This window comes from Aquarana catesbeiana, linkage group LG03 (assembly GCF_042186555.1).
Source record: "Aquarana catesbeiana isolate 2022-GZ linkage group LG03, ASM4218655v1, whole genome shotgun sequence".
Taxonomy (NCBI): Eukaryota; Metazoa; Chordata; class Amphibia; order Anura; family Ranidae; genus Aquarana; species Aquarana catesbeiana.
The window spans coordinates 676,732,617-676,746,399 of NC_133326.1; the positions used below are offsets into that span (position 1 = coordinate 676,732,617).

Sequence of the window (13,783 nt, forward strand, 5' to 3'; positions counted from 1 at the left end):
CGGGGCAGTGGCCAATAGCTTTCATCTCTTTATTTATTCTGAGCATGCGTGGCACTTTGTCCGTCGGATTTGTGTACACACGATCGGAATTTCCGACAACGGATTTTGTTGTCGGAAAATTTTATCTCCTGCTCTCCAACTTTGTGTGTCGGAAAATCCGATGGAAAATGTCCGATGGAGCCCACACACGGTCGGAATTTCCGACAACACGCTCCGATCGGACATTTTCCATCGGAAAATCCGACCGTGTGTACGGGCCATTACACTGCGCAGCGCTAATCACAGGCAGTGAGACATTTCACGATCTGTGCGGCCGTGGATTGGGAAATGTCGCACTGCCGGTAATTAGCGCTGCGCAGTGTAAGCTTCCTGGTGGGCTCGGGCATGTGGAGCTGCGAACATGCCTGCGCCCATCCTTAATCACTAGGAACACACAAACACTCTGAACTCCCCTGTCAGAACGGGGATCTATTTGTTTACATTGACAGATCCCCGTTCGGCTCTCTGTGGAGCGATCGTGGGCGGCCGGCGGACATCGCGGCCGCCGGTCACGCGCATCAGCTTCCCCACCCTGCATCCAAACCCTCATAAGGACGATAGGCACACTGGACGTGACACGGGAGGCCGAGATCGGCGCTCGTGGATTATATGCCCATTTTTATTGATTCAATTGTGAGTAAAATAGTAGCCGTTTCTAATAAACCTTTTTTGAAATGTACTGCACTATTAGAGATTTCTTCTTTGCATATCACCACTGAGGAGAGTATCGGGGAGGACCCCCAGGAGTCTGAAAGAGGAGGCCTTTCCGTTTCCACAGTCTTTTAAGCTGTGTTCACCATTTTAAACATCCTTGGAGGTGGGCGGAGATATCTGGACCCCTAGAGAGAGACCTCATTTTTCTATATGCTGTTACCTTGCAGCAGTAAGGTGAGTGGGATAGAGAGCACTGAGGTGTCACAGCAACTTTAAAGAAATAGACACCAGTCACCTTATTATTCTTTGGTTGGAAGAAGGAATTCATCTATCATTTTTTTGACACTGTTATGTCTTCACTTGGACTTTTTTAGTTTACACCAGTCACTGCACATATATGTAGCGACCTCCCGGACCTCTAGGGGTCTGATGGTGACCTCCAGAGTCAGGGGGAGCTGACATCCCTCTTTGTAGAGTGGGTTACTAGGCATAGTGGGTGTAATGCAAGATGGAAGAATTGGGCGCCAGATTTATTGTCTCTTAACAAGAACTGTGGGAGGGCAGGATTGGGCCAGGACACCCTTAGGTAGATGCCATGTTAATTGTCAGACTCCAAAACACTATAGGTAGACAGCTATACAGGGAAAGGCCTCCAGCCAAATGCCACATCTGTATAGGTAGGACCGCTGTCTCCTATGGCAACTGAACTTGTAGCAGTCACTAAAGGTAGTCGTACATAACTCTTGGTAACACAGAATAGTTCACGAGAGGTCTTCACTCACTGAGCTTCCAGTCTCTCTCTAGACTTCCAGATCCCAGTCATCAATGGATCTCCTGAGCTAATCCGCTATATACTCCTCAAGCGTGACCCCTGCTGGGTCCGTGGCTTGGCATTTGTTGGAGCTTTCCCACTGCTTCACTGTCCCCAGCTGGTGAGAAGAAGGCTGGTGCTCTGATACTTGCTTAAGCTTACTCACAGTAGTCTCTGGTAATAAGGTGGATAACCCCTTAGTGGTGACTGCTTCCCCTTTACCACCGACCACAACTGGTTCCCCATCCGGCTGAACCTCTGCAACTCGGTTGGACTCCAATCCTGCAGTCCCAACCTTGCCCTGCTTCTCCTGCTCCTGGATAGGCCTCAGGCAGCCTAGCAGCCAGGTGTCCCCGGGATAGGCCTCTGGTTTACAGCCTAGCAGCCCCGGGCGACATAACACACGTCCACCCAGACAGCCGTCCAGGTGGCACAGAACCCCGATCACCTGACTCCACCCAAATAAATAGGCTCTCCCAGCAGGCCAAGTGACTAAAGAAACCCCTGCCAATTGGCTGAGATACCGCATCCATTCATGATCTGACCTTGCTATGCCCCTGTCAGTCTAATGTCACCAGTCACAGTGCCGCCTAGTGACAAAGAGAAAAGGTGTAGCAATTCCAGAAATAGAGGGAAATCAGTGGATCTTCTAACAATTAGCCAGGACAATTACTACCTGGCAAACTAAATTTGTTAGCAACCCTGCCTAAACACCAGGGTGCTACGTATATATGATTGGCACATTTGTGGTCACTTTGCACTTTATTGTTATTTTAGTTACTGCACTATTTAATTGTACTGTGTATATATATATATATATATATATATATATATATATATATATATATATATATATATATTATGTTTTTGATTGAATTCATCCATTTTATTCATATTGACCTCACTTTTTTGATATAACACCACTTGACAGTGCAACACCACTATTTTATTATTCATTCCTATAACATTGCTGGAGCTAGAGGGACCTCAGGTAAGTATTAGGGGAGCTGAGGCACACAGAAGGCTTTTTATCTTAATGCATACAATGCATTAAGATAAAAAAGCCTTCTGCCTTTACAACCACTTTAATTATTAAAGAACTTAAGATATAAATTGCCCAGTGGCAGGACAATTTTCTATCAGTGAGATCAGGGATAGCATGAATGAATTATTGGCCTATTTCTATTTGCTGGTCAAACCAAGTCTATTACCACTTGATAAAAAAAAGCATTTCTTGCTGCTAAATTGCCTGTAAAGTATTTTTAAACAAAATAAATTGCTACTGCTTTATGTAAGCCAAGCTAATTGTAAAAGAAAAAAAAAACATCCATTTCCAAAAGTGCACTATTGCTGAGACTGTCCATGAAAAAGGCACTGCTCCATAACACCCCATACAGCCTTAAAGTGATATTAAAGGCTTGCTGTTAAAAAAAATTAAAATAAAATAAAAACATGTCATACTTACATGCTCTATGCAGTGGTTTTGCACAGAGCAGCCCTGATTCTTCCCTTCTTGGGTCCCCCGCTATCACTCCCGGCTCCTGCTGAGTTCCCCCAGAGCAAGCAGCTTGCAATGGAGGCACCCAAGCAGGCTCGCTCCCTAGCCGCTGCTCTGCATGTCCATTGACACACACAGAGCCGTGGCTCGGCCCCCGCCCCCTCTCTCTCCTCAATGGCTCACTGGCTGTGATTGACAGTAGTGGGAGCCAATGGCTCCCACTGCTGCCTCAGCCAATGAGGAGTGAGAGTCCCCGGAGAGCCAAGGCTGTCATGCACATCGCTGGACAGCGATGGGGCTCAGGTAAGTATTAGGAGGGGCATAGAGAAGGTTTTTTGCATAGAATGCATGAATGTAAAAAAAACTTAAGCCTTTAGAACCACTTTAAGGCATCTCCCAAGCCTGTAATTTAATGGATGTGTGTATTTTCAATACAACACAAAAAGGCACCACTTTAATTAATGAGGCGAAGATGCTATTCAGTAAAGGTTGGCTGGTTTTTCCCAGGTGCTCAGGCATCTGTATTTTTAATGTTGAGTTTGAAGCCTCATGAAAAGACCTCCCTGCTGTACAGTATTTTTTATTTTTTTGCATTGGTTCATGTCCCCTATGACAGTTCCAAGCTCCTTAGAGACTTTTTTTGGCAGTAGCTTACATATTAGCTCTAACCAAGCAGATTTGACCAACCTTAACCACAATTTATACTAATACTCTGCTCTTAAACACACCAAAAATACATCATGACTGCCAGTGATTGGTCTCAGACTACCACACACTCTGAATTGTCAGTTCAGAGCAGTGGGGGAAATTGGTGTAATCACTCACTCATCCTCCTCCATTCATCATGCTCATTTCTCCATAAGAAGAAACAAATAAGGATCAATCTCATTGAAAATGCATGATAACAGTTCCAGCTGAGACCCAAGAGTGGGACTTCCTTACATTGGTTAGGGGGATCATACTACTGTACTTTAAAATAAAAGGATATAATGACAATATGACAAGGCTGTCTAGCAACACACAAGAACAATATAAAACTCACCCTGGTTCTGCTGTATTGTGCCAATAAATAAGGAAATATAAAACATGTTCCAAAAGGACAGGATCTCCACTCAGTCTGAAGTCGAAACTTGCAGGCAATACTTGTGGAGGACACAATATATATATTTGCCAGCACCCTATGGATCTTAAGTCCAAATGTTTTTTTTTTTAAATAAAGCATGATCACATCACAAGCAAGAAAGTGCAAGGTTTCTGAGTCACGCAGGACCCCTTCATCAGGCATGTGATGATCACATGCCTGATGAAGGGGTCCTGCTTGACTCCGAAACCTTGCACTCTCTTGATTGTGATGTGATCATGCTTTAATTTAAAAAAAAAAACATTTGGACTGAAGATCCATAGGGTGCTGGCAAATATATTCATTGTGGCTTTCATGATCCAGTCTCCAACTGGTGGTTGCTACAGCACCCAGTATTCTAGAGCTTTCCCTAGGAATGTGTACGATTGGAATATGGGCTATTACTTGTAGAGGAGTCACATTCTCTGGAACCCACCAGGTAATGCCCACCTATTGTGGTACGAGGTATCCTATAGCCAGAGGTGTCACAGAAGAGGAGACGTTCAGGAACGCAGTAAGAGATGATCTCAATATGTCCAGGAGAAGTCTCATAATGTCACTGGGAGTTAGGTGAGATGTTGACTGTCCTGGTGGGGTGACTACAGGTGAGTGAAGCGTGGTCTAAATAAACATACACAGTCCAGATGCAATAGAAAGAACTAGTACTGTAGACAGAGTATGATAGTTTAAAACAAGCCCAGTCTTTACAAGAAAGCAGCTCGAACAGGAACACTCATGGATTAATAACACATTGTAGCACAGCAGATCTCAGTCGAACCAACAGGGTCTATCTTGAAGAGCGGAATGCGGTGCAGCTGGTCCGTGTCCAAGCAGAGAGGTTTCCAGGAAAAGTGCCGGTTCCCTAGGCTTTCCCTACTCATCTGGAACCTTTCCCTGCTGCTATTACTGTCCCCGACATACAGGTGACCTGTCCCTGCACTACCCACATTCTAAAAGTGCACCAAACGCAAGAGCCAAACGCAATAGACTCTGCCTGACCCAAGATGGCCACCAGAGTCACATGGGCTGTGAGCATCCAACCGTATTGCTGCCCCAGTGACCCAGGAAACCATAGAGGAATCATGTTCCTCTTGACTTCCTCTCCCTCTGCACTGCCACTGTGGTTGAGCGCCACCTGCAGTGGAGAAAATAGACTGCACCTGCCTGCATACAGACTAACTACCTAAGAGTGCAGTATCCATTGGGAGACATTACAAGTAAGTGACACCTCCACAAGGGGTTAACTGCATATATAAAATATGCCGCTTTAATGATTATTTCATGTGTCTGTGGCCTCCAACCATAGGGGCAGGCATTAGCGAGTGTTACTAGCGAATCCCCCGATTGGGCACGTTGAGGGTGTGTTAAGCCCAGCCCACAACTATGCTCAATACAGTTTGCTGTTAATCTGTAAGAAATTGCATTGTGTGTTGGTGGATTGCATGCATTAGTGTCAGTTTATGTAATATAGCAGGCTTGCCAAATAGGAATTTGACTGGTATGCTATATCAGCTGCCAAACTGCAGGTGGTGGAAAGCTAGCCTGGGTGATGTGTCTGCAAGAGAGCTTGTGGAATCTCAGAGGTAGAACACCAAACCACTCAGAACTGGATATGAAAATCAGCCCAAACAGGAAAGGAACACTGGACCCACATCATACTTACATTATGGCTGCAACTAAGGGTTTCCTAGAGTTTGAAAATGCCAACTACTATATATTTGTTTGCAGCCCACAGCTAGGGTTGGCAGCTCAAACCTATTGGTTAAGTTGCTACCCTGTTTCCCCGAAAATAAGACCTAGCGTGATTAGAAAATAAAAGAGTAGAATAAAATAGAATAGAAAATAAAGGAATAGAATAGCAAATAAAATAATAGAATAGAAAAGAATAGAGTAAAATAGAATACAAAATAGAATACAAAATAAAGGAACAGAATAAAATAGAATACAAAATAAAGGAATAGAATAGAATAAATAAAATAGAAAAGATTAAAATAGAAAGAATATAACCATCCTCTGAAATTCAAATTTCAAATAGAATACATTTTAATAGGAATAGAATAGGAAAAAAAGAATAGAATACAAAGAATATAATCTTCTTACGAAATTCGAATTTGAATAGAATAGAATAGAATATAATAGAAAAGAATAGATAAGAAAACAAAAGAATAGAAAATAATAGAATTAACAATAGAATAGAATAGAATGAATATAACAATTTCCCAAAATTTGAATAGAATAAATTTGAATAGAATAAATTTGAATTTGAATAGAATAGAAATGAATAGATTAGAATAGAATAGAAAATAAAAGAATAGACTAGAATAAAAGAATAGAATAGAATAAAACAATAGAACAATATAACCGTCATCCTAAATTCAAATTCGAATAGAATAAGTCTGAATAAAATAGAAAAGAATATTATAGAAATATAAAATATTAGAATAGAAAATAAAAGAATAGAAAAGAATAGAATAGAAAAAACAATAGAATAGAATAGAATCAAACAATATAACCATCTTCCTAAATTTGAATTTCAAATAGAATAAATCTGAATTTGAATAGAATAGAAAATAATAGAATATAATAGAAAAGCGAAAATAAAAAAACAGAATAGAAAAGAATAGAATAGAATAGGAAAAAACAATATAATAGAAAAGAATAGAGGAATATAACCATCTTCCAAAATTTGAATTTCAAATAGAATAAATTCCATTTCAAATGGAATTCCATTCCAATTCGATTGGAATTCGAATTTGAATTGATTTGAATATTTCAAATTCGTTTAAAGATTCAAATCAATTCGTATTGGAATAAAAAAAACTAATTCCAAAAACAAATTAAACAAATTTAACTAAACAAATTTACACAAATAATGAATAGAAAGAAAACAAAACAATTTTTTTCTTCGTTATTTGTTTTAGTCCTCATACAAACCGATATGATTTGTCATGTTCGGCCATTGAGCAACAATGCATAACAAAGGGAATCCCATATTTGCCTAAGGGGCCCGGTCACACCTATGCAATGTACTGCCATGTGACTAGGAAATAGGCAGTTATTTATTTTCGTGTGACATTTTTGGCCCCATAAACATGAAAAACACACAAAAAACTGATGATAAACATATATAAACACTCATGAAAATACAGTTGCACATGTAGCCTTATATGTTGTGTCTTTTTCATTCCAATAACAAAGTCACTGTATGCTATCGTGCAGAATAACGTTTTCGACATTTCAAACAAATTTGATGTAGTAGCTGTTTATTAAAATATTATTGACCCTGACGTGATTTGAACACGCAACCTTCTGATCTGGAGTCAGACGCGCTACCGTTGCGCCACAGAGTCCTGTACAGTGTAAGCCTTGCACTATTTTTAGTCATTTGTCACACCGGCTGTCCTTGTCCTTCAAGAAGACATTTACCATGTAGACTAGCAGCATTTAGAAGGGCTTCCAATAGTAAGAACATGCAAACTGGTGTGTATTCATTCATAATTTATGAAAAACCGAGTAAATTCCAGACAGTTAGCATACGGTGCCAACAACACCAAGACTTCCAATTAGATTTCCATCCAGGCTATGTAAATTCTCGAAGCTGAATTTGTTTTTTCACCTTTGTGTTTTCTCTAATTCTTGAGAGGAGGAGGAGGTAGTAACTCAGTGGCATCCTCCTCAATAATATCAGATAAGATAAAAAGATTGGTTACTGACTCTATTCAGTTAAGGATCACCTTATAGCAGATTTGCTGCTTCAGGACAGCACCCCTATGCAGAATCACACATAGAGTGCCTTGAAAAAGTATTTATACCCCTTGAAATTTTCCACATTTTGTCATGTTACAACCAAAGACATAAATGGTTTTTGGGGGGGATTTTATGTGATAAACCAACACAAAGTGGCACATAATTGTAAAGTGGAAGGAAAATGATAAATGGTTTTCGATTTTTTTTTTCAAATAAATATGTGAAAAGTGTGGTGTGCATTTGTATTCAGCCCCCTTTACTCTGATACCTCTAACTAAAATCTAGTGGAACCAATTGCATTCAGAAGTCACCTAATTAGTAAATAGAGTCCATCTGTGTGTATTCTAATCTCAGTAAAAATCTGGCTGTTCTGTGAAGCCCTCAGAGGTTTGTTAGAGAATCTTAATGAACAAACAGCACTAAGAAGGCCAATGAACACACCAGACAGGTCAGGGATAAAGCTGTGGAGAAGTTTAAAGCAGGCTTAGGTCATAAAAAAATATCCCAAGCTTTGAACTTCTCACTTCTCACAGAGCACTGTTCAATCCATCATCCGAAAATGGAAAGAGAGAACAACAATATCACAGCGCTATTAGGTGGCAACCTGAGGAGCAAGACGGAGGGATGTACATACATAGGCGGGTTATGAGACCAGTGCAGCTGGTATAAACCGTAACTGGTGAAAACAGATCTGAGAAAGCAAAAACAACAATAAGTCCAGCGCTCAAAAGGTCAGAGAAACAGACTGCTGCGTTCAAAAGTTAATAACTGAATAATTTAATGAAGGTAGACAGTAAATGTAAACAATCCTGTGGATTCACAAAACTGAAAAGGGATTAAAACCAATTGGTGTAATGACTAGCTATCCATCGAGCAACAGGGCCAATGTGGAGTCTCACCCAACTGCATGCTCCCAAGCCATGGGACAGGAAAAGAAAGGGGGTCACGGATTGAATGGACATCGATGGCCAGCTGGATGCCTGCTAGGACGTGGGGTGTGAACCCCGAAGAGATGACTCACCAACTCCGGAGTGTTGCCCCATGTGTGTAGCGGTGAAGGACACAGCCGCAAACAGCGGGGAGGGAGGAACGAAGCGCCGTCTCTCAAAGGGCAGTAACGTCAGTCCAGCTGAGACACTGTTCCACGGAAGGGAGGGCTCGGCGTAGCTACGGTATAGCCGCTGCAGTGTCAGTTGATGAAAACACTCTGCCGCTCATAGAACAGTTCCGTGCTCCCTCGATGGTAAAAAACACCTCATCCACATGGTGTCACTCAGGGAATGACCGCAGTTTATGCAATGTGAACCATAAGGGTGGGGGATAAAAAACGGCAAGCTGGGAAAGATGATATGTGCAGCCAGTGTTATACAGCCAGTGTTGTATTGCCAGTGTTGGTCAATGTAGACACCCCAAGGGTGGATGATCACTGGGACATATGGCTAGTCCAAACATCAAAATTAGAGTTGCCTTGACGAAATGGGGAGAGTATGGCCCAACTGTAAACCTACCAAGACATAGGCGTCCACCTAAGCTGACAGGCCGGGCAAGGAGAACATTAATCAGAGAAGCAGCCAAGAGGTCCATGGTAACTCTGGAGGAGTTGCAGAGATCCACAGCTCAGGTGGGAGAATCTGTCCACAGGACAACTATTAGTCGTGCACTCCACAAATCTGACCTTTATGGAAGAGTGGCAAGAAGAAAACTATTGTTGAAAGAAAACCATAAGAAGTCCTGTTTGCAGTTTGCTAGAAGCCATGTGGGGGGCACAGCAAACATGTGGAAGAAGGTGCTCTGGTCAGATGAGACCAAAATTGAACTTTTTGGTCTAAAAACAAAATGATATGTGTGGGGGGGAAACTAACACTGTACATCACCCTGAACACACCATCCCCACCGTGAAACATGGTGGTGACATCATCAAGTTGTGGGTATACTTTTCTTCCGCAGGGACAGGGAAGCTGGTCAGAGTTGATGGGAAGATGGAGCCAAATACAGGGCAATCTTGGAAGAAAACCTGTTAGAGTCTGCAAAAGACTTGAGACTGGGCCGGAGGTTCACCTTGCAGTAGGACAACGACCCTAAACATACAGCCAGAGCTACAATGGAATGGTTTAGATCAAAGCATATTCATGTGTTAGAATGGCCCAGTCAAAGTCCAGACTTAAATCCAATAGAGAATCCATGGCAAGACTTGAAAATTGCTGTTCACAGACACTCTCCATCCAATCTGACAGAGCGTGAGCTATTTTGCAAAGAAGAATGGGCAAAAATGTCACTCTCTAGATGAGCAAAGCTGGTAGAGACATCACAAAAAAGACTTGCAGCTGTAATTGCAGAGAAAGGCGGTTCTACAAAGTATTGACTCAGGGGGGCTGAATACAAATGTACCCCACACTTTTCACATATTTATTTGTAAAAAAATGTAAAAACCATTAATCATTTTCTTTCCACTTCACAATTATGTGCCACTTTGTGTTGGTCTATCACATAAAATCCCAATAAAACACATTTATGTTTTTGGTTGTAACATGACAAAATGTGGAAAATTTCAAGGGGTATGAATACTTTTTCAAGGCACTGTATATACATGATTCTGCACTCCCATCCAGGGGACACCACCGGCCGGCTGCTTCTGCTGGGATTACTCAGATCAGCAGAAGCTAATCTGCGGGTGCCGGCACTGGATGTCAGCACCCACCAATCGTCGGGCAGAGACACAGGACGGAGCTCTGCCTATGTAAACAAGGAAGATCTCCGTTCTGATGGGGGGGGGGTGGATTCTATGTCCAAAGCAGGGAATAAAATCCATCACTTCCCTGAGTAAAAGCAGCACACAGTACACAAAAACACTGGCTAGGCACACAGTTAACCATTTGATTACCCTAGATGTTAACCCCTTCCCAGCCGATGTCATTAGTACAGTGACTAAATAGATTACAGCGCAAACATACAAAAATGACATTTAAATCCTGCAAGGCTATTTAATAACACCTAAACATAGTCCAACATAGGTTGGACTTGATGGACTTGTGTCTTTCTTCAATCTCACCTACTATGTAACTATGTAACATATTCAAAAAATATGGGGGTTTGGTCACACTATATGGTCATATAGTGCTAAGCCCACTTACTGCGTCAAAGTACCCCATTATCAGTGGGTCCTACACTAGTAATAGAATGAAAGATCCTGCGTCTCAACCATGAGTTAAATGCAATAGACATCACCAGAAAACATCTGTGAACAAGTATAAAATTTATATGATTATGCATAAAATTGGGCCTGATTACATATAGGGTGTAGCCCAGTGCTTGTCCTAGAGATAGTGGGTAATAGGTATGATGTAATACTGGTGAACCTTTACCATGGTAAAGAACAAAGCTAAAGCAATATAGAGGGGTGACAAGATGTGCCCCACCACAGGGAGTTAGTGTTAGTAAGGAACTAAACACCAAAGAAAGAAAGAAAGAAAAAATGTATGATAAGGAAAAAACGTTTAACACAAATACCTTGGGATCCTATGTAAAAAACATAATCCCGAATGGTGCACAGTATCCACAAAGAACACAAGCCAAAAGGAATACCTATTCCAGCTGGAGGTGGTATATATACCTGCATCTGATGGGGTCATGGGTAACCACCAATGTCACGCTGGCGAATGAAAAGAGGGGAGGCGCCATCACCTGAGCAGAATAAACCACTCGGCAATTGGCGCCAAAAAAACACTCCCTCATGTAAGATGCCAATGTCAATACAAAGCGCCGGCGCCATGGCGCCACGTGTGTTGACGTCATACGTCCGGCACTAGGGGCGTGGCGTTGATGCGCATTGGGACGCCCGCCCAAACCCCTGCATCACCGAGGGTGGAGGGGGAAGGGGAGGGCTCCCGTGAGCATCGCAGCTCCCTAAACTAGAGAAACCACAGCCAACCCAAACAGCTCAGGCCACCTAAGAGCAGGAAAGCACTACACCATAGATGTAAAGAATGTTACTTGGCATATATAAATAGAATAATAATATAAACATGACCTGCCCCGAAGGAGAGCGCTTCTCCAACGGGTCATTCGTTGGGGGGAGGAGCCAGGAGCGCCACAAAGGGACCCCAGAAGAGGAGGATTGGGGGCAACTGTGCAAAACCAACTGCACAGAGGAGATAAATATAACATGTTTGTTATTTTAAAAGAAAAAAAAAGGGAACCTTTAGTATCAATGCATGATAAGTGGAATCCCATTCTGCTCTTAAACACACCAAAAATAAATCTTGATTGCCAGGAAATGGTCTCAGAATACCACACACTCTGAGTTCTGCAGTGGTGGGGGAGATTGGTGTAATCACACACTCAACCTCCTCCATTCATCATGCTTGTTTTTCTATAAGCAGAAACAGATAAGAATCAACATCACTGACAATATGTTGGACCAGCGCCAGCTAAGACCCAAGAGTGGGACTTCCGTACTTAGGTTAGGGAGAAAATACTACTGTCACCCTTTAAAAAGAATATAATGACAAGCCTGCCTAATACCACAAACATTAAAACAATATAAAACTCACCATCTCTTGCTGTGTTGTGCTAAGAAGCCACATGAGCAATTGACAGAACATGTAAGACTTGCTCCAAAAAGACATGATCTCAACTCAGTCTCAAGTTGACGCTTGTAGGCATTATTTGTGGAGGAGTCATATTCTCTGGAACCCACCCAGTAAGGCCCACAAAACCTTGAACCAATATCCACAATAGTGACTATAATGGAGTGGTCAAGTGACCCCAACACACCAGGTGAGCAAAAAACTCAATAGGACACAAGAGCAGAAAAAGGACTGATTGCAGGAAGGGTTTTACAGGACCCCCAAGGACAGACAAAATAGTTATATATGGATCATCTGCAAAGTTTCTAAACAAATGGCCAGTTTGCTGTCCTTCAGGCTTTAGAGGGACCAGACTGTAGCCATTGGGAGTAAACAATGCCCGATCATTAGCATCAGTGGGAAGAATAGTACCCTGTCAGTGGGAGCAATAATGCCCCATCAATGGTGTCAGTGGGAGGAATAATGCCTCATTGTTGGTATGAGTGGGAGGAATAATGACCCATTAATTGTGCCAGTTGGAGGAAAAGTGTCCCAAGGGCCGCAGTTTGAAGACCGCTGTTCTAGACCACAGCTTTATGGATATCTGGTGTATGGAATGGTAATGTTTTTTCAGTTTTTTTCTACCATTTTATTTTATGTATTTATTTTGAAATGTCAGTTCTTTCTATTCATTGTCAATTGAATCTAAACTTGGGTATCCTTGATCATTTACTAGTGTGCTCTTCATTTTTCACATTTTGATTGGCCTGCCTTGTCCCTGTGCCCTTGAAACCCCCATCTGTGACAGGAATCAACCTAAGACTCGAGAAAACCTACTGTAGGTGCAGGACTGATACCCAGAGGCAAGACATAGAGTTAGTTAAAGTAGAACACCAAAACACTTGGAACTGGATACGGATGTCACCCCAAAAAGGAAAGGAGCACTGCACTCACAGCATGCTTAGATTATGGCTGCAATAGAAGGGTTGCCTATGATTTGTCTATTTAAGCGGCAATACATGATAAGTGGAATCCCATTACTGTCTATTGGGCCCATTCACATCTTTGCAATGTCCTTCCATGTGACTTAGAATTTGGAGCATGTGCTTCTTTTGGTGTGACATTTTTGGCCCCATAGACTTCAATGGAAACTCATGAATAAACATGTGAATCTAGACTTCCAGCTTGTGTCTTTTTCATACCAATAACAAAGCCACTTGTAGTTAAATATCTTCTTATCAAAAGAGCTGACCCTGACGTGATTTGAACACGCAACCTTCTGATCTGGAGTCAGACGCGCTACCGTTGCGCCACAGAGTCACATGTAAGGTGAGCTTTGCACTATTTTT

General features: G+C 42.0%; 4 non-coding genes across 4 annotated transcripts; all 4 read right to left on the bottom strand.

Moving 5' to 3' along the window:
• Window positions 1-3,761: 3,761 nt before the first annotated feature.
• On the bottom strand, window positions 3,762-3,897 carry LOC141135755 (U8 small nucleolar RNA). The gene has a single exon (XR_012243612.1). It is a non-coding gene; the product is annotated as a U8 small nucleolar RNA (small nucleolar RNA).
• Window positions 3,898-7,400: 3,503 nt separating this feature from the next.
• TRNAW-CCA (transfer RNA tryptophan (anticodon CCA)) lies at window positions 7,401-7,472 on the bottom strand. The gene has a single exon. It is a non-coding gene; the product is annotated as a tRNA-Trp (tRNA).
• A 4,675-nt stretch (window positions 7,473-12,147) lies between these two features.
• LOC141135760 (U8 small nucleolar RNA) lies at window positions 12,148-12,277 on the bottom strand. The gene has a single exon (XR_012243615.1). It is a non-coding gene; the product is annotated as a U8 small nucleolar RNA (small nucleolar RNA).
• A 1,405-nt stretch (window positions 12,278-13,682) lies between these two features.
• TRNAW-CCA (transfer RNA tryptophan (anticodon CCA)) lies at window positions 13,683-13,754 on the bottom strand. Its single transcript has one exon. It is a non-coding gene; the product is annotated as a tRNA-Trp (tRNA).
• Between the last annotated feature and the right edge of the window lie 29 nt (window positions 13,755-13,783).